Genomic DNA, 20,803 nt, shown 5'->3' on the forward strand with positions numbered 1-20,803 from the left:
TTGTTATTCCCACTGAGTTCTCCGAAGTCCAGCTAAGCAAGCCTCCACTGACCTTGCACAGATGCATCCGGTTTCCTGGGCCCTCATCCTCCAACCCAGCCTTGCTGTCTGCCTCCACCTCCATCTCTAGCCCCTGCATCCGCGGCCCACCCCCATCCTTTGCTCTAGCTGTTCTCCTGCCTAAGCTGCCATCTTCCCTTCTTCAAACGTCCAGCTCCTTCCTTCTTCAAGGCTGCACTCAAAGCCCGATTGCTGAGCTTGACAAAGTGACCTAACCTCTCTGGGCCTCCGTTTCTTCCACTGTCACAGGAGGCAAATAATTTCTCCCTGTGGAGGCACTGGGAGGCAGGAAGAAGGCCGGGCCAGCGGGGGACCTGGCACACAAGAGGGGACCCAGCCTCTCCGCGCCGGCCCTGGGGCTCCGCATCCCCGCCAGGTGCTCACTAAGCGGACCAGGAGGGGATGGCGCCTCGGACCGCGGACTCGGACCCCGAAGGGCCACGAGCCCCTGAAAGGCGGCCCGGGAGGCCCCGCGGGAGAACATCTGCGCGAAGCTGCCGGGAACGCGGCGGGTTGAAATCCGAGAGGCTCCTCCCGGCCCCCGCGGCGCGCCCTCCTCCGGCGCCCGGCGGGCCAGGGGCGCGCGGCCGGCCCGGGTTCGGGGCCAGGAGGGCGGGCTTGACTGTTCCTGGCCACGCGGGCCCGCAGGCCCCGGCCGCCGCCCAGCCCCCGCGAGTGCCCAGCGCAGCCAGCCTGGGCGTCCGGGCCCGGGAAATGGGCGCCGAGCCGCCTGCCTCTTTCTTGGGAGGGCGTGTGGCCGTCCATCACCAACAGTAACGCCCTCGCTGGAAGAAGCAGAGAGAAAACCACCTCGGAAAATACAGGAAGCCACACCCACAGATGACCGTGTCCGGGACCCCACTCCGGGGTGGCCTCTGTCCACTCCCCGGCGCGGGGCTGGGCGTGCGCCCTCGGGGGGACGGTTTGGACCCCGGGCTCAGTGGCCTGCAGGGGTCGGGATGGGGCATTTGCATCCCCCGGACTTGCGGGTGGGGGCCGTGGCCTGGGGACTCAGGCTCGATCTCTGGGGGCCAGCGGTGAGCGGCTCCGCAGCCTACAGAGGGCGGGCTCCCCTCCCCCTGGAGAGACTATGTGGGGACTTTGAACCCTGTCCCAGCCCTGCTCTTCCCCGCCCTGTCTTGAGTCCCTGGCCTTGCGGGGAGGGGACTGATGGACCAATTTTACAGGCAGCAAATGGAATCAGAGCAGTGTTTTCATCAGAACCAGGGGTCTGACTCTTTAAGCTCTCTCTCCTGCCCTGGGGCCCACTCCAAACACCTTGCCAGCTCTGGCAGGCCCACCTTATCCTTCAAGCCTACTTAGTGACTCACCACCAGCCAGGAGTGGGTCCTTTTTTTGGTGTCCTGGGGGTCAGGAAGGGACTCACTAGCCTGCTCCTTTCTCCAACTCTGTCTTGGTGCCTAGGCTGTGCGTCTGGCATCCTGGGACTCCCCACCTGCGTGCAGACACTGGCTCAGTGGCCTGAGAGCTCTCTGCAGCTAGGCCTCTTGGGGCCTGAGGATTGATCCCACTCTGGTCTCCTTCTTCCCATAAGACCCCACCGGTCCATGCTGCTGGCCACAGGGTGATTCCCTACCCTCCTGGTTCTGAGCCTGGCCATCAGCATACCCCCTGTAGTTTGGAGAAGAGCCAGGCAGGAGCCAGGAGTGGTGACTTGGTAATATCAGGGCCACCTCAGAGGTGGAGCTCATCCAAGAGGGAGAGGGTGAGTGCAGAGAGCAGTCCTGATGCCAGAGACCCTGGGCACATCCAGGTCTGAGGCTGGACTTGCCCTGGCCTTGGCCCTTCAGCTTATTGGCTCCAGGCCACTCAGAGTCTTGGGGGCCCACCTGACCCCAAGTGTACCGGATGGATTTCATTTACCCTGAGCTGGCAGAGTGGGCTGCCCCCTCTCCCTCTGCACTGGGTCCAGTTTTCTATATTCCTTGCTTCTCTCAACAGGTGCTTCCTGAGCCTGCAGACATGTCTTGAGTGACATAAACACAGACCCCAGGTCTGCCTTACAGTTGGGGAGGGGGGTGGGGGAGCAGGAAGCCTGGGTCCACACTAAGTCAGTTACAAAGGTGATCTGTGGCCACCTCCCGGGGCGGGAGCAATTAAGAGAGGCAGGGTGTCAGTGCAGGACTACTGAAGGGGTGGGGGAAGGGGAAGAAAGTGCTCTAAGCCACTGGCCCTGAGACAAGGATTCCAGAACTCCCTGGAAGGAAGCACACCATGGGGGCAGGGAGCAGAGAGCCAGGAGGATTGTGGGCTGCAAGCAGCCTTTGGATTTCAGCCCAGTTGCATGAGGGGCCACAGCAGGGGTGCCGAGCCGCTCTGGGTGTTTTAGTAGATCCCCCTGGCCTCCGCGCCTTCCCAGGGCTCTGCCAGTCTGGAAAGAAAAGAATCTTGCTTCCTGATGCAACACCACATGGGTTGGTGCTGCCCCACTCTGAAGTGGCTTCCTGGGGACAGTGAGGGAGATGGGTGCGATGCCCATTTTGCTGCTCTCTGTAGAATCCTGTTAGGTCCTGGCTGTGGTGGGCTAACCAGGATGAAGAGCCGGAGCTCTCCTGGCAGCATGAACAGAAGAATTCCCAGGGGAGGTGTCCAGACAGGAGATGGATAGGAGTCACCAGGGAGAGGTGCCAGGAGGCAGGTGGGCGGGCTGAGGAGGAGGTCCAGAGAGGGAAAGGCACAGAGGCAGGGAGGGGCTCCCAATGCCCTAGAAGCTCAGGGTCAGGCTGAGGAGCAGGCAGGGGAGCAGTCAGAGGCCCTGTGCCTGGGTGGGCGTGGCCGAGTGGAGAGGCGGGAATGAGGGGACCTGTAGGGTGGGGCAAAAGTGAGGACTGCTGGATGGGAAGGCTTAGTGGTGGAGCGGCATGTCCAACAAACACGGAGAATAAACCTTGTACCTCTCTCTGCTTCCTCTGGAAACTTCATGAAAATCATGGCAAAGGATGAAAGGAATAAACACAAAAGGGGAGATGACCTCAGATGAGAAAGACAAAACTGACAGGGCTCAGCAAAGAAGCAGGTGCAGCTCCCAAGCACGTGTGCCAGCCCAAAGCACCCATGTTCTGGGCTACCGGAGAATAAAATGAGGCTGGGACTGGGCCCTGGGTGCTGAGGGGGAAGAAGGAGACCAGAGGATGGCCCGCTTGCAGAGGGACTGGAGCCCTGTGGTAGACAGCCACAGTGTGACCACTGTGATTCCCTGTCTTCTGGTATCCATGCCCTTGTCTAATCGCCCCGGAGTGCAGACCAGACCTGGATGTTGGTTCTAAACAGTAAGATTATGGCCACAGAGGCCTGGGATGTGGCTTGGTGGTAGAGCACGTGCCTAGCATGCACAAGGCCCTAGGTTCAACTCCCAGCCCTGCAAATAAGCAAATAGAACACCTGTACCATGGGGTTTTGCCAGATGCAGTGGGACTCACCTATCATCCCAGATCACAAATTCAAGGCCAGCCTGGGAAACTTAGCAAGACTCGGTCTCAAAAAATAAAAAGGGCCAAGGCTGAGAATACCTGGATTTATTCCCCACTACTGTGGGTTGGTGTTGGGGTTGGGGTGGGGTCACCAGGGATAAATCAAAGGTCCTATACATCCAGAGAGGATAAGTGAGTCTTACGTAAAGGACTGAGGGTAAAAAAGGCTGTGGGTTCATCAGCTCACCAGTAGCAGCACTAAAAGCTGGAAGGCAATGGAGAAATGTCTTCAAACTGTGTGGGAGAGGCTGGGGATACACTCAGTGGGTAGAGTGTTTGCCTTGCTTGCACAAGGCCCTGGGTTCAATCCCCAGCACCACACACACAAAATGTTGGGGGGAATGATTTCAGCTTGGAATAATATACCCAGCCAAACTATCATCAAGTATATGGTTGGATAAAGACCCTTTCAGAAATGCAAGGATTAAACAAATCAATCTCTCATGTACCTTTTCTCAGGAAACTACTGGAGAATTTCTCCAGCAAAATGAGGGAGGAAACCAATAAAAAGACGTGATTCAGGAAATGGGGATCCAACTCAAGAGAGGGAAAACCTCAGTCAACAGCAACCATGCTGTAGGTCTAGGAAGCCACCAGCAAAAACTGTTGCAAGAGGTAGGCTTCTGGGAGGGAGACCATGGGGCAAGGATGAGGGCACACTTGGTGCATAGAAAATAATACTGAGAGAATGTTGAAGCACTGTGAGGACTTATAGATGGATACGAAGAAAGCTAAGTTTTTTTATTATTATTTTTTTAAATTTTTTTAGTTGTAGATGGACACACAATATCCTTATTTTTATGTGAGGATCGAACCCAGGGCCTCACACATGCAAGGCAAGCACTTTACGACTGAGCTACAGCCCCAGCCCAAAAGCTAAGTTATTAATTATCTATTGCTGTCTAACAGATCAGCACAAATTCACTGCTGTTTCAATGTATCAAGAATCTGGACATGACGCAGTTGTGCACAGTAATCCCAGTGGCTCAGGAGGCTGAGACAGGAGGATTGTAATTTTGAAACCAGTCTCAGCAAAAAGTGAGGCACTCAGCAACTCAGTGAGACCCTGTCTCTAAATAAAATACAAAATAGGGCTGGTGATGTGGCTCAGTGGTTGGGTGCCCCTGAGTTCAATCTCTAGTACCCCCCCGACCAAAAAAAAAAGAATCTGAACATGGGGTTGGGGGTTTTGCTCAGTGGCAGATCACTTGCCTAGCTCCCACGAGGCCCTGAGTTTGGTCCTTAGTCCTGAAAAGAAAAAGAAAAAATAGAATCTGGGTATGACTTCACTGGATCCTCTGCTTAAGAGGCTCACAAAGCTGGTGCAGTAGTGCACACCAGTAATCCCGGCAATTTGGTGGGCTGCAGCAAGAAGATTGCAAGTTCAAGACCAGCCTCAGCAATTTAGTGAGGCCCTGTCTCAAAATAAAAAATAAAAAGGGGCTGGGGATATGGCTCAGTGGTTAAGCACCTGTGGGTTCAATGCCAACGACCAAAACAAAACAAAATGAGTCTCACAGAGCTGCTGGAACTTCAGAATTATCTGAGGATTGACCAGGGAAGGACCTACTTCAGAGGTCACTAAAGTCACTTGCAGATTTCAGAGGCTTCCTCAACTCCTACAGGCCACCTGTGGTTTCTTGCCGCGTGGACCCCCCAGCACAGGCTGTACACAACACTGAAGATTCCTCTTCTAAGTCCATCAGGGAGGAAGAGGCTCAAGCAAGAGAGTGCTGCTATGGTTTCAGTGTGGTGTCCCCCAAAAGCTCAATGCAAGAAGAGACAATGCAAACAGGTTTGGAGGAGAAATGATTGGGTGATAGCCTTACCCTAATCAGTGATTAATCCCTGTGGGATTAACTGAGTGGAACTGGAAGCAGGTGGGCTGTGGCTGGAGGAAGTGGTTCATTGGAGGCACGGGTATGGGGCAGACGTTTGTATCTGAAAAGTTGAGTCTCTCTCTCTCTGCTTCCTGCTCACCATGTGAGCTGCTTCTCTCTGCCACAGTCTTCCACCACAGTGTTCTGCCTCACCTAGAGCCCCAAGGAATGGAGCCGGCCTTCTAGGGACTAAGACTTCTGAAACTGTGAGCCTCAAATTTGTCCTCCTTTAAAATTGTTCTGATCAGAACTTTTAGTCACAGTGAAAAAGCTGACTAAAATTGGTGCTGAAGTCTTACATCACATGATCACAGACATTCTGCCGCCTTTGTCATTTCTGGGGGCTTATCAGGGATTGAACCCAGAGGCACTAACAACTGAGCCACATCTCCAGACCTTTTTATATTTTATTTTGAGACAGGGTCTCGCTAAGTTGCTTAGGGCCTCACTAAATTGCTGAAGCTGACCTCAAACCTATGATCCTCCTGCCTCAGACTCCCAAGCTACTAGGATTATAAGAGTGCACCACCGTGCCTGGCTGTCACCCTCTCTTGGTTACAGTGAGTCATTCCCATGCTTAAGGGAAGGGGTCCACAAGTGGATATGAGAACCAGGAGGCAGGGATCTTTAATCGATCTTTTTTTTTTTTTTTTTTACTACCAGGGATTGAACTCAGGGGCACTCAACCAGTAAGCTGTATCCATAGCCCTACTTTGCATTTTATTTAGAGACAGAGTCTCAGTGAGCTGCTTAGCACCTCGTTTTTGCTGAGGCTGGCTTTGAACTTGTGATCCTCCCACCTCAGCCTCCCAAGCTGCTGGCCTGCCGCAGTCTGGCTGGGCACAATCAGGAGCCACTTGTCAAAAGAAACGAACTTTATTTTTAGAACCACACACGACAAACAAAATAGTCTCTCAGGAAAAACCCTCAGAGCCTCAACTGCCACCACCGGCTTTCCACAAGCCTCTCTCTCCCACACAAGCTTCTCCCCACCTCCCACAATCCTCCTGCTCGAGGCCGATTGGCTGGGTCACGTGGGCGGAGCCAAAAAAGTCCCCCAATGAGCAGCTCCGTGGTCTGAAAGGGCAGGGAAACAGCCCAATGAGCATCACCGCAGAGGAGCCAATCAGCTAGATGTTGCTGGGGCCGAGGAGCCAATCAGCTAGATGTTGCTGGGGCCGCTGTGAGCCAATCATCAGCCAGCAGCTGGAAGTTTGCTGGCAGCTGGAAGTTTGCTGGGGCCCCTTTGGCTGTGGCTCTCAACATCTCCCCCTCTCTGTTTAAACAACAAGCATGTGGCTTAGGGACCGTGCCTGTTAGGCAGTCCAATTCAACATATGGTCCTTACCCGTCATCGGATGAACTGACTTCTAGGCGTCAGCCTCCTGTCTTAGGTTGGTACCACTGCAATTGGATCATACCCGTCACTGACTACCGGTCCAGCATACAGCCATACTTGTGGATAGGCCTTTGCACCTGTGGGGGGGTGAGGTTCTTTGCCTCACCTCTGTTGGCCCCCAAATTTTAGACCATCACTAGTAGAGGAGGATGCAAAATGCCATGACATTAAGCCAATTGAGGGCTCCTTTGAAAAATTGTACCACCGGTGACATCATCAGCAAAAATACCCCAACACTACCACAAGTCGCTGCACCAACAGATAGTTCACAATGCATACAGGTGAGCTCACAATGTGTCCAGGCAAGTTCTGCAAGCAGTTCAGTGATGGCTATTGTAGAAGCTGTAGATTGGTTTTATCTTTGACTTCACCAGCACTGGGATGAAGATAGGAATTCTGGCAATAATGGCTAAAGAAAAAATTAAGTAACATTCCAGAAGGCACTAAAAGAAAACAATTTTCTTAACAATTTACATTGTCTTCACCGGCACTGGGATGAAGATAGGAATTCTGGCAATAATGGCTAAAGAAAAAATTATGTAACACTACAGAAGGCACTAAAAGAAAACAATTTTCTTAACAATTTACATTATCTTTAAGAGAATTATTAAATATAATGAAAAGGAAAGGTGAAAGTAAACAAACAGATCTGTTAACCTTCTTTTTTGTTTACATATTAAAACAATCCTCAACAGTTGTTTACCCAATTTAAATTAAACCATATAAATCACGTGAAAAAAAAATATTTGGATCCATTTTATCATGAGCGCTCATCATATATGATATATGGACATACGTACATTCAAACATATAACACAAAACACAAGTGTGCACACATAATATAATACATACAACACATAACATTATAGTAAAGGCCTTATAACTTTTTACAGGTGAAATCTCCATTGCAATGTTTAAAAACTCTATAGTCAAAAAATAGAACTGATCAGCAAATCATTAACCTAGGTCTGTATGAGCTCAAAAAACAAAATAGAACTTCATGATATGGCAAAGGGCAATAATAAAATAGATATTGAAAAAAGCATCCTGGTTCTGTTGCAGATGTAAGAATAGCCAAACTGGAGTTTTGGATATCAGTTGTTATGGATTTGAGCCAAATCATCTTCTTTTTGGTCTGTAGAAATCGCTTTAGTTAATCTTTCTGGAATCCAAATCGGCTGCTGTTCTCCCTGTGGAAACACATAAACAGACCCCCGACTCCAGACAATCACTGGGTCAGGACCTTGGTTAATCTCTCTGGAATCCAAATCGGCTGCTGTTCTCCCTGTGGAAACACACAAACAGACCCTCGACTCCAGACAATTACTGGGTCAGGACCTTTCCATTGTCCTGTTAGAATATCCTTCCAAAGTACCTTGGGCTTATGTACATTTTTTGGACACATATGGCTTTCCGCAGCACTAAGTCCTGACGAATCCAAATTTAAAAAGTTTAGAGTAAAAAGGGTTATTTTAAGTTTATCTTTGGGGAATGTATACCCCTTCCCAATTCCGTCTTTTTGCTTTAATAAGTACATTTTAATAGTTTGATAAGTTCTTTCAACTATGCCTTGTCCCTGTGGATTGTATGGGATTCCTGTTATATGAGTAATGCCAAATGTTGAGCAAAATTGTTTAAAAGAGGTAGAAGTATAACCAGGGGCATTATCTGTTTTTAACTGTTTTGGAACGCCCACAGTGGCAAAATTTTGTAAGCAATGAGCTATAACATCTTTAGTTTTTTCTCCGGCATGAAGGGAGCCCATCAAAAATCCAGAAGAAGTATCAACTGTAACATGCAAATATTTTAATTTTCCAAATTCTGGCAAGTGTGTGACGTCCATCTGCCAAATATGGTTAGGTATCAATCCTCTAGGATTGACTCCAAGATTAACTTGTGGTAAAAAGGTCACACAATTTTGACATTGTTTTATTATTTGTCTAGGTTGTTCCTTAGTTATTTTAAAACGCTTTTGTAAAGTATTAGCATTGACATGGAACTTTTTATGAAAATTTATAGCTTCTTCTAGTGTAGAGAAAATATGTATGTCATGTGTAGTTTTATCTGCTAAATCATTGCCCAAACTAAGGGCTCCAGGCAATCCTGTATGTGCCCTGATATGTCCTATAAAGAATGGATCTTTTCTGTCCCAGATTAGACTTTGTATAGTGGAAAGCAAAGAGAAAACAGTAGAAGAAGGGGAAATCCTACCAGCATCTTCAAGAGATACTATAGCATTAACTACATACTGACTATCAGAAAATAAATTAAATACAGAATCTTTAAACATCACAAAAGCTTGTAAAACTGCATTAAGCTCTACCTTTTGAGCTGATTGTTTGGGTACTAAAAATGTAAAAGTTTGATCAGGGGTAACGACTGCTGCTGTACCATTATTTGACCCATCAGTGAATATATTTGGAGCATTCATGATAGGTGTTTTTCTTGTCATTTTTGGAAAAATTACAGGATGCAATGACCAAAAAGACAATAAAGGGTACAATAAATAATAAAGGCAAACTTATATCAATTCTATCCAAATGCATATTTTCCATATATGTTTCAATGATTTTTAATGCCTTTCTTGCTTCAGGCGTTAACATTCGGGGTGAATTTGGATCTGATGGACCTTGTAGGATATCAAATAAAGGTCCCAACTCTCCTGTTGGTATACCTAAATAAGGCCTTATCCAATTTATGTCTCCTAATAACTTTTGAAAGTCATTAAGTGATTTGAGTTGATCTACTCGAATTTGAATTTTTGGTGGACGGACCATGGTTGAGGATAATAGAACTCCTAAATAATTAATTGGAAAATTTAATTGTACTTTATCTATTGCTATCTCTAGATTATAATTTTTTAATAAGTTTGTAAGTGTGGCATAACATTCTAGCAATGTGTTTTTATCTTTGTGTGCTAATAATACATCATCCATATAGTGAAATATTTGTAGTTCAGGATTTTGATTTCTAAGTGGCTGGATTACTTTGTTAACATAAATTTACTTTGTTAACAAAGTAAATAAAATTACTTTATAAACATAAAATTACTTTGTTAACAAACTTCCAGCTGCCAGCACTGGCCAAACAGGCGTGAGCCACTTTGCACAGCAGTCGATCTTGAAGCAGCTTACCACACTGAGCAACCAAAAATAGAAGCAACCATTAACTTCAAGAAAAAGTAAAAGTCAACCAACGAGCCTGGAGTTTCCATGGATCCGTTTCTTGCTTCAACTGTGTTTGGATGATGGTACAGACCTGGGGACTACCTTTTCTTCCAGCTTCAAACCGCCTTCCACTCTGATCTCCATTTGCAATCTCCGGGACCACCTTCTCGCCCAAGACCTGCTTCCAGGACTAGCCAACTCTGTTTTTTTTTTTTTTTTTGTGGTTAGCTCCTTCTTGACACCCAATCATGACCTCCCAGATTCGTGCATTAGTCCCCTGAGGTGGAGGCTGCAGTCAACTGCCCGGTCAATTTGCATCTGCGCGCCTCCTACACCTGCCTCTCTCTGGGCTACGATTTCCACCCTGACCATGTGGTTCTGGAGGGCCTGGGCCACTTCTTCCGTGAGTTGGTGGAGGAAAAGCGAGAGGCCTCCGAGTGTCTCCTCAAGATGCAAACCCGCGCGGCGGCCTTGCCCTCCTCCTGGATGTCAGAAACCTTCTCAGGTGGGGGGGGGGGCAACACCCTGGGCGCCATGGAAGCTGCCTTGGCTCTGGAGAAGAACCTGTGCAAGCCGTTTTGGATCTTCATGCCTTGAGTTCTACCCGCAGACAGACCCACATCTCTGAGACTTTCTGGAGAACCATGTCCTTGATGAGGAGGTGACGCTCATCAAGAAGATGGGGGACCGCCTGGCTAACCTGCGCCGTCTTGCGGGCCCCCAGGCTGGCCTGGGCGAGCATCTCTTGGAAAGACTCAAGCGACTAGAGGCCCTGGAGCCCAGTGGCCTTTGATGGGGCTCCTTTGCATCGCCTGGCATCAGGGCTGTGGCCTGAGCCTCTGCCTCCAATCCCTAGGCAGCTTTTAACCACCATGCCAAATAAAAATAAAGCTTTTTCCAGCGAAAAGTAAAAGTTATACCAGAAAGGAAATTCAACCATCGTGTACTTATTGGCTCAGTAGCCAACAATGTTCGTGCAAGCCTTGCGATGAAGCAATGGAATATTGGTTTAACTAAAAGGTTGATTAAAAAACAGTACGGTGGGCGAGTATGTGTGTGAGAGGTGCGGGGGCAGGGGTGTGCGAGAGCCAATCTCCTCTTCTGTAAACATAGCTAGTGACCACTGGCCAGAATGTGTCAATCAAGTAACAGCAGCATGAGAATGCTGGTAAAAATGCAAAAGGGTGGCACCACAGCACACACCTGCAATCCCAGCAGCTCAGGAGGCTGAGGCAGGAGAAGCTCAAGGCCAGCCTGGGCCACTTAGTAAGACCTTGTCTTAAAGTAAAAAGGGCATGAGATATAGCTCAGTGACAGAACACTTGTCTAGCTCTTGAGAGGCCCTGGGATCAACCCCCAGCACCAAAATAAAAGAGTTGAGTGTGGTAGTCTTTGGAGAGGATCAGGAGTGAGGCAGGTGGGGAGGGGCTGCTGCTTTTCATCACAGGCCTATCTGCCTTTTAAAATTCTGCAAATATCACGTGTGTGTACTTTAAACTATTGCATTACCTGAGTAAAAATACACAAGGATTAATAGAGAAAGGGATAGGAGGAGGAGAAGTGTCCCTGAGGAGGGAACTGTGATGTTCCCAGGGGTCCTGATTTACAGGAGCTCTTCTTCCCTGGAGAGAGGGGCTCTGGTTCTGAAGAACAGATCCAGGGGAGGAGAGGTGGCCCCAGGGAACAAGCCCTGGCTACTCCCAGGAGGAATGTGTAAGTGGAGCTTCCCGGGGGTGGGGGAGTTGGGGGGGGGACACAGTCAACTGCACAGGGGTAGGAAGCCACTGGCACCTGGGCTAGGTGAGTTTGGGAGGATAATAGTGGAGGTGAGCTGGGAGCCCCCAGGGTGGAGAAGGAGCCAGGCTGAGTGGGCCCCAACCCCCAGGAGTCCCCCAACCCCATAGACATGTCTTAGGGAGACTCTGAAGGCTCTGACGGGTTTTGTTTTGCTTTGTTTTGAGGTACTGATGATTGAACCCAGGGGTGCTCTACCACTGAACTACACCCCAGCCCTTTTTAATTCTTGTTTTGAGTCAGGGTCTTACTAAGTTGCCCAGATTGGCCTTAAACTGTGATCTTCCTGCTGCAGCTCCCCAAATAGCTGGGATTATTAGCAAGTGCTACTGAACCGGCTTGGTTTGGTTTTTAATTCGGTAATTTTCTATAATGTAAAAAATCCAAGAAATAAGTGATTCTGGTAAAATCACTGGGAAGACCCAGGCATCTTCAGCCCCGGGCTCCAGATTCTCCAGTGACAGGTCGCATACCCCTGTCCTCTAAGCCTCTGTTTCCTCAGCCAAATAATGGCACAGCAGCTCCCACCAGGGGTGACTTGGTTGCCAACTAATAACTGACTCACTGCCCAGCCTATGCCCAGGAGCCCCTGTAGCCCTTCCAGGGGCGAGCCCGTGGCCCTGCTCCCTCTCCTGGGGGCAGCTTGGCCAGGCCGCTCTCTGCTCCGTGGGGAACCTGACTTTGGAAGTCTTCTTTCCAAAGAAAGGTGGGGCTTTCTGGGTCCTGCCCTGGGGCTTCCTTGCCTTTTCAGTTGTGGTGTGGCCCTGGGGACAGGAAGGGCTGCTGTTCATTCAGGCTGCTCCTGGCCCTGGATGGAGGGTGGGGGTCAGAGAGCATGCCTGCCTGGGAGCCCTGGCAACGGACCCCCTGCCTGGTCCCCAGAGCAAGGCGGGGAGTTGTCGCTAAGCAGGGACCCTCTTCACTTCCACACTCCCAGAGCAAAGCCTGCGGAGTTCCACTGTGGCCCTCCTCCCACTGGGATCCAGGCCACGGGTCCCTCAGGCCTCGGGCCTCCCACAGCCAGCCTCTCCACAGTGGCCAAACCGTGTGCATGTATTTCATGCTACTGAACTGTATGCTCAAAAAAATGGTCAAAAGGCAGATTGCAAGTGATGTATACTTTGACCACAGTTAAAAAGATGGACAACAGGGCTGGGCTGGGGCTCAGTGGTGGAGCGCTCGCCTAGCATGTGAGAGGCGCTGGATTCGATCCTCAGCACCATATAAAAATAAATAAATAAAATAAAGGTAATATGTCCAACTACAACTAATATATATTTTAAAAAAGAGGGGGGGCTGGGGTTGTGGCTTAGCGGTAGAGTGCTCACCTAGCACATGTGAGGCCCTGGGTTCAATCCTCAGCATCACATAAAAATAAATACAGATATTGTGTCCAAATAAAAAAATAAATATTAAAACAACAACAACAAAAAAGATGAACAACAAACTCTTTCTTGGCTCTGTGTGGCTTCTGCATGCGACGAGCTACAGTATTTCAGGACCCAGTGGAAAATGAAATTCTGAGCCCTGTATTCAAAAATTACTAAGAATTTCAAGACAGCAATATCTGAGAACTAAACCAAATAGTGTCCCTTCTGGACACAGGACCCAGGGAACTGCGAAGGTGGTAGGTGAAGCCCAGCCCTGGCTCCCCTGCCACAGTCCCCTCCCTCTCCCTGGGTGCTCTTTCTGAGGAGGGACCCAGATTCCAGGCCTCTGGGCTTTGGCCATGAGGCTCCTTCCTCCACAGCTGAGCTTTTCTTAAACCCTGGACATGGTGGGTACCGGGCCCTTATCCTCCAAGCCTGGATCTAGCCAGGCCTGACCATACATTGGCTCCTTGGGCATGAGATAAATTTATCAACTCAACCAAATCATGATATTTTAGTCATAATACAGACAGTGGGTTTCAAGTAGTTGGCACCTGTTTTGTCCCAAGATTGCTGTGAACTTCCCCAAACCAGATGGAATCCCATCCATGTGACTTGGGCTCACTGATTTGTAGAAAGGCTGGAATTCCAAGGATACTCAGTGAGTGCAGACCAAAAGGGAACCCAGAGCTGCTGTGGACTGGGGATGCCTGCTGGGCTTTGGACCCTGCTCCACCCCACTAGAAAAACTGGCGACGGTGCCTTTGTGCTCCTTCAGGACTTTTTGCCTCATGTGAGCCTGTTTACCTGGTTTGGAGACTAAGGCCCAGCCTGGAGGTCCCTGGTGAGTGGCGGCCAGCGTGGGGTGCTTGGCCCTCAAGTGGAGACACAGGAGGCCTGTGGTGAGTCCGAGTCTCCTTACAAACCCTGCACTGAGGGCCTCCGAGGAGGAGTGGCCACTAGGAGGCGCAAGTTGGTGCAGTGCACACTGGGTCCCAGTTCTCGCCTGGCCTCAGTCCCCTTCCTGGACAGCCAGATGGCAGCCGTGCCTCCAGCCCATCCCTGAGTCGGCCGTTCTGTTCTCTCCTTTCAACTCCTCCTTCAGCAAAAATAAATAAATCAGGAAAGTCCTGAGGGGCCGCCCTGAGGAGGTGTGCTGAGTCCTGAGGGGCCAGCCTCCTCCTTTCCTCAACAGAGGGCCCAGGACTGGCAAGACGGAGGGGACTACACCTGGCACCTGTTGAAGTTGCCCCACTCCCAGGTTCGGACCAGGCTCTGGGGGGAGCAGGGCAGTGACATAAGCCTAGACCCTTGGCCCTAGACCCTCCAGATCAGGCTGAGGACAGTGAGCCAGGCAAGTCCAGTCTGGACAGCCCAGAGGCATGTCAGGCCAAAGGGACCAGTGGATGAAGGTTTGGTGACCAGGTACCTGGGGAGGCTCAGGGTTGGAGAGGCAGCTTGACTGTCCTGGGGGCTACTGGGCTCAGCCCAGAGAGGAGGAGCTGAGAGGGGCCCTCACCCTACTCACCCTGCCTTTAGGCCAGGCTATCAGGGGATTCCAGGGTGCCCTGGCTCCAGGGGCACAGATTCAGAAGCCAGTGGCAACTCTGGCAGTCCATGGGCCCAGTGCTGACCATGCTGTGAGAGAAAGACAAGACACCTGGGAGCACAGGGGTCCTGGCAGGACCCAGGGTGCACACACACCTGGCTTGGACATGGCTGGATGCTGCTGCTGGGTGTGTGCAGGACATCGAGGAGCTCACCTGGGCCTGGAAGGGTCCAGAAGCCTTTCCTTTGACTTTTCATTATCTAGAGGCTTTTCTGGCAGGACCAGGGCTCCCAGAGGAACTTTGGGGTGACTTCCTCTGGGCAGACCTCAGCCCACCTGCCCCATCTGTAAAAAGAGATGGGGGGAGGGTTAGACCCCAGCCTCCCAGTCCTGGGAGCTCTGAGCTTGTTCTGATCCCATCTGTGGTCTGGGGTGCAGTAAGGCCTTGGGCCCCTGCGGGCTGAGTGCCTGTGTGGTGCATGTACCACCCTGGGCGCTGAGCGGTGTCTGCAGGTGGCAGTGTATCTCCAGTGCCTTGGGCCAGACCTAAGCCAGGGGCACTGGGTCTCCCAGGCAGAGAAAGCTCCTGAGCACCTGTGATGCTTTTGGGTTTGGTTCCCGCCCAACACACCAGAGTGATCTTAGAATCTCCCAGTGAGATGATTCTACCTGGGGATGGGGTGGGGGTTGGAGCTCAGGGACTAGAGCAGGTACTTAGCACGTGCAAACAATTTAAAAAAATCCCAGGGGCCCAGCCAGTCCTGCTGGTCCTGCCCACCCCTCAGGGAGAGGTGGGGACCAATGGGCCCATCAAGGACAACAGTCCCCTTTACATTCATGGTATTCTCCCTGCAGTGATCTGGGGAAAGTCCTTACCCTCTTATCTGTGTTCTCTCTCTCTCTTTCTGGTACCAGGGATTGAACCCACGGTTATTTAGCCACTGAGCCACATCTTCAGGCCTTTTTTTGTTATTCTTTTGAAACAGGGTGTCACTAAGTTGCTAAGGTTGGCCTTGAACTTTTGATCCTCTGCCTAGGGCTCCTGAGTCACTGGGATTGTAGGTGTGTGTTATCTTGTTCTTTCATCACCTGCAGCAGCAACCTGTTAGACAAGATAGTAGTGTCCCCTCCCCAGCCCTGCAACCTGCTCTCTCCTGGCAGCCCCCAGGACCATCTGGATCCTGGTCCCTGGGCCCACTCTTCCCTTTTTCCTAACACTGCCCCCCCAAATCCTACTTAGAGTGTCTGAGTGCTTCCTGGGACACTATGGAGGCCCCTCTGGCCCTAGATCCCCCTGCCCAGGCCAGGCATGAGAGGCCTGGGACCTCGAAGGCTGGGCCTCTAACCCCTGTCAGCACTGGCCACATATTGATCTGTCTTTGGGGGAAGTGAGGCCTGGTGCTGGTGGGTGATGGGCTGAGCTGGGTGGGAAGAGGCAGCTCACCCAGGTGGAGGAAAGTGGGCCAGAGACTCCTGGGGCAGCTCTGGACTCCCATTTGGGCCACTTTCTCACTCTGACCCTGAGGACGGTGGCCACATGGAGGTGGATGGGTCCATCCATGGGAAGCACTCAGCAAGCCTCTGTCACAGTTCTAACTCAGTTGGGTTAACTCTGACTCACACTAAGCCTTGGTCACCACCTCCTAATCCCAACCCGTCCTCCCTAGCAGAGGCAGAGTGGGGTCCTCTCTGTGCCCACCTCCTCCACCTCCCAGTGTCTAGCTTCAGGGTTTTGGTGCAAGCAGACAGTCTGGGAAAGGCATTTTGGGTAAGCAATGCAGTGACTCAAAAAGAGGACATTGCGCTGGGCCCACTCCAGGAATGAGGGGGTCAGGTTCACTTACTAGGAGTCCCAGGCACACATGGTGGGGAAAAGGGTGGGACAGGCTGGCAAAAGTAAGCCCACATGCGCCTTGAATGTCAGGCTGAGGGCTTGGCTTCTGCTCCTGGAGTGGCTGGGGGTCGTTGGAGGGTTGGAGCTGGGCTGGAGGGCTGTTGGAGGGAGACTGGTGGCCAGGTGAAAGGCCACAGTCCTCACCTAGATGAGAGGTCCAGGGGCCTCTAGGGCTGGTCAGTGCTGGCCCAGATTGCTCTGGGCAGGTGCTTGCTGAATGGATGGGTAATTGACTGATGAGGCCTGGCTAGGACTGGAGCTGCCTAGGAGTCAGTCGACCTGCCCTGAGGGAGGCATGCAGCTGCAGGCCAGGGCAGGAGGGGAGGGAGGTACTCGTCAGTGGGGGCTGCGGTTCTGCTGGAGATTTTAGCAGCCCCTCGCGGCAGCTGCTGGGCGATCTGTCTAGGAAGACGTGGCTGGCCTTCAGGGTGGGACCGGTGGAGAATGCTGGCTTTCTCAAGAGCTCTCTCAGACCACCTGGTGAGTCCCAGCTGAGGAGGGCCCCAGGGGCCTAGCTCACCAGGGTCAGAGTCCCCATTCCACAGCGGGGACTGCGGCCAGCCCTGCTATCCACCAGCTGAGTGGTCCAGGCAGCTTATTGCCTCACCCTGCGGTGTCAGACACTGGGGGCTGGGTGAGAGATGGTCAAGGCCATCCAGATTTTTATTTTTTAATTGCTTGCAAATCTTGGAGGTGTGGTTCAGTGGTAGAGAGCCCTTGGATTCCATCCCCAGAAAAACACACACACACACACACACACAGAAACAAGAACCCTATACCCATTAGCAGCCACTCTCCATCACCCTGGTCCTCCCAGCCTGTGGCCACTAGTCTACTGTCTGCATGGATTTGCCTGTTCTGGTCATTTGATATGAATGGAACCATATTATGTGGCCTTTGGTGACTGGCTTCTTTCACTTAATTTTCAAACTTCACCCATGTTAAAGTGTGCACCAGACTTCAGCCCTTTCTCTCTGAGTCACAATCCAGCGTGTGATGGCATTTTGTTTAACCACTCATGGGAAGGTGGACATTAAGGTTTTTTTTTATCCTTCTGAGGCTATTATCAATATTATTTCTATGAACATTTGCATACAAAAAAACGTTTTCCTGTGCCTCTAAGTTTTTCGACATGAATAGAGCTGCTACAAACACACATGGGCAGGTTTTTGTGTGGACCCGAGTTTTCTCCTCCTTTGGGTAAATACCAAGAAGCACGGCTGCTGGTAGAGTAACAGGGTGCTGAGTTTGGAAGAAACACCGGTCTATTTTCCAAGTGGCTGTGCGGCTCTGCGGCTCTGCTCCCTGCCAGCGAGAAGTGAGCCTCCTCCAGTACCTTCCTTGCCAGCCCAGTGCCCTGAGGGTCTGGGTGTTGGTCTTTGTAAAAGGTGTGGAGGCTGGCTTTGAACTCACGATCCTCCTGCCTCAGCCTCCTGAGCTGCTGGGTGGCAGGTGTGCGCCTCCACAGCTAGCTCCAGGTGTTCTCATGGGTTCTGTTTTTGATTAGAAGGTGAATCCACTTGTGTTTAAAGTAACCATGGACTGTGAGGGACTTCCTTTTTTTCACATTTGTTTTCTATAACTCTTATATCTTTCTTGTTTCCTCATTTCCTGCATTACCATCTTTTGTGTTTAGTTGATTTTTTTAGTGAAACATTTAAATATCGGTCTCATTTTCTTTTTGTGTATACTACAGTTATTTTCTTGGTGGTTACGAAGGAATTATATTTAACATCTTAGAGTTATAACACTCCCCAGGCACAATGCTGCACACTTGTAATCCCAGCAGCTCAGGAGGCTGAGACAGGAGGATATGGGTTTAAAGCCAGCCTCAGCAACTCAGTGAGACCCTGACTCTACATAAAATATAAAAAAGGGCTGGGAATGTGGCTCAGTGGTCGAGTGCCCCTGGGTTCAATCCCTGGTACCAAAAAAAAAAAAAAAGACATTCCAATTTGAATTAACTTCAATAATGAGAAAGAACTCAGCTCGTTTATACTTCTGTTCCAGCATCTTTCAGTTGCTAATGCCACAGAATCAGATCTTTAAACATCATGAGTCTGGAAACAGAGTGTGGAGTCGTTTAAATGCATTAGCCTCTTAAAACATGTAAAAAACAAAAAGTGCAATGACAAACTGTTGTCACTACAGTATTAGCGCTTATAATGGCCCGTGTATTTACCTTAATTAATATCTTTATTTCTTCATGTGACTGAGTTACTTTTAAGTATCCTTTTTCTTTCTTTTTTTTTCCCCCTTCAGTGCTGAGGGACTCCATGTGCCAGGCAGACACCCCACTGATGAACTGTACCCCCAGCCCTTTTCTTTTTTTTTTTTGGTACCAGAGATCGAACCCAGGGGGCGCTTATCACTGAGCCACATTCCCAGCCCCCCCCCCTTTTTTTTTAAAGAGAGAGAATTTTTAATATTTATTTTTTAGTTTTCGGCAGACACAGCATCTTTGTGTGTATGTGGTACTGGGGATCGAACCCGGGCCGCACGCATGCCAGGCGAGTGCATTACCACTTGAGCCACATCCCCAGCCCGCATTCCCAGCCCTTTTTATTTCATTTTTAAAATTTTTGAAATGGGGGTCTCAGTTATTTGCCTAGGGTAGCCTCAAACTTATCATCCTCCTGCCTGAGTCTCCTGAGTCACTGGAAGTACAGGCGGGCACCACTGCACCCAGCTAGGTCACATGGTATCTCTACCTTTAACTTTAAGGAAGTGCCAGGCTGCTTTCAAAAGTGATCACACCGTTTACAGCTCCCACCAGCAGAGAGGAAGGGTTCCAGTGTCTGTCTGTCCTCTACACCTTGCTTTACTGTGGGTCTGGTTCCTTCCTTCCTTCCTCCCTCCCTCCTCCCATTCCGGGATGAACCTGGGGCCTGCACACACTAGGAGGAGTTTGTGGGGCTTCATGATTCTAGCTTCCTACGGGTGTGAAGCCATCTCTCTTTTGTGGCCTTATTTGCATTTCCTTGATGGCTAATAATAGTGAGCACCGTGTGATGTATTTATTTTAATGTCTTCTTTGGAGAAATGTCTCTCTGCTGCTATTTTTTATTTTATTCTCAGGCACTGGGGATTATCCCGGGGCCCTGAGCTACGCCCCAGCCCCCTGTTACTGTTGTTCTTCTTTTTCTTTTAAAAGACTTTTATATTCTGTTTTTTTTTTTTTTATTTTTTGAGAGAGAGAATTTTTTAATATTTATTTTTTAGTTTTCGGGGGACACAACATCTTTGTTTGTATGTGGTGCTAAGGATCAAACCCGGGCCACAAGCATGCCAGGCGAGCGTGCTACCGCTTGAGCCACATCCCCAGCCCCTATATTCTGTTTTTATTTATTTATTATTTATTTATTTTGCAGTGCTAGGAATAGAAAAAGACTGTTTATGGAGCAATTTTAGGTTCACAGGAAAACTGAGTGGAAGGTACCAAGATTCCTCATCGGCCCTGCCCTGAACATGTTTTCTAAAGGAGCAACAGAGAGGGACCAAACTCCTATTTGTGGCTCACCACGGCCAGGCCTTCTTCCTCCCCTCCCCCTCCCTCCTTTGCACTGGGATTGGACCCAGGGCCCTGAGCATGCTGAGCTCCAAGCCCTGACCTGGCAGTGACTCTTGTCTGTGTGTCCACACTCCACGACCAACTGAGGCTGGTGGAGCTTCTTCTCCAAGGAAGGGGGAAGAGGAAGAACACAGGACTCGTCACCACTGGCTCTTAAAGCTGTCACCCAAAGACAACACCTGCACCCTGCTCAGGCCTCAGCACGGAGCTGGCCAGCCAGCCATGCTTCCCTTGAAGGGCCACGCAGCTCCCCCAGGAGCTGAGAAGGACAGGGTCTGGACCTGTGTGTACATCCTACTGACTCACAGGAGCTAAGTGAGCTTCCTTCCTGCAGCACTTGTCAGTGGACTTCACTGAACCGTCATTCACTGTCCCTCTGGAGGACATGGGAGGCAGGAAGTGGAATTCCCCAACAACCCTGCTGGGGAGCACTTTTCTCTGGAGCATTTCAGGAGGACTGTTTTAGGTGGGGACCCACTGATCGGCTGGTGACTTTTCCAACAGGAGGGGTTGGCAAACGTTTTGGAAAGGACATAAATATTTTAGGCTTCTTGACTGTCAGGCCCAGCTACTGGACACCGCTGTCCTCAAAGCCGCCATAGGCAATGTGTGAATGAATGGGTGTGGC

The 20,803-nt window shown here is 50.3% G+C and overlaps 1 pseudogene; it reads left to right on the forward strand.

The window, feature by feature from the left end:
• The first annotated feature begins 1,019 nt into the window (after nucleotides 1–1,019).
• On the forward strand, nucleotides 1,020–10,790 carry LOC124098301 (ferritin light chain-like; annotated as a pseudogene).
• The last annotated feature ends 10,013 nt before the right edge of the window (nucleotides 10,791–20,803 follow it).

The sequence above is a fragment of the Marmota monax genome, unplaced genomic scaffold (assembly GCF_021218885.2).
Source record: "Marmota monax isolate L192 unplaced genomic scaffold, Marmota_monax_Labrador192_F-V1.1 WCK01_AAM20220418_F8-fsc00190, whole genome shotgun sequence".
Lineage (NCBI taxonomy): Eukaryota > Metazoa > Chordata > Mammalia > Rodentia > Sciuridae > Marmota > Marmota monax.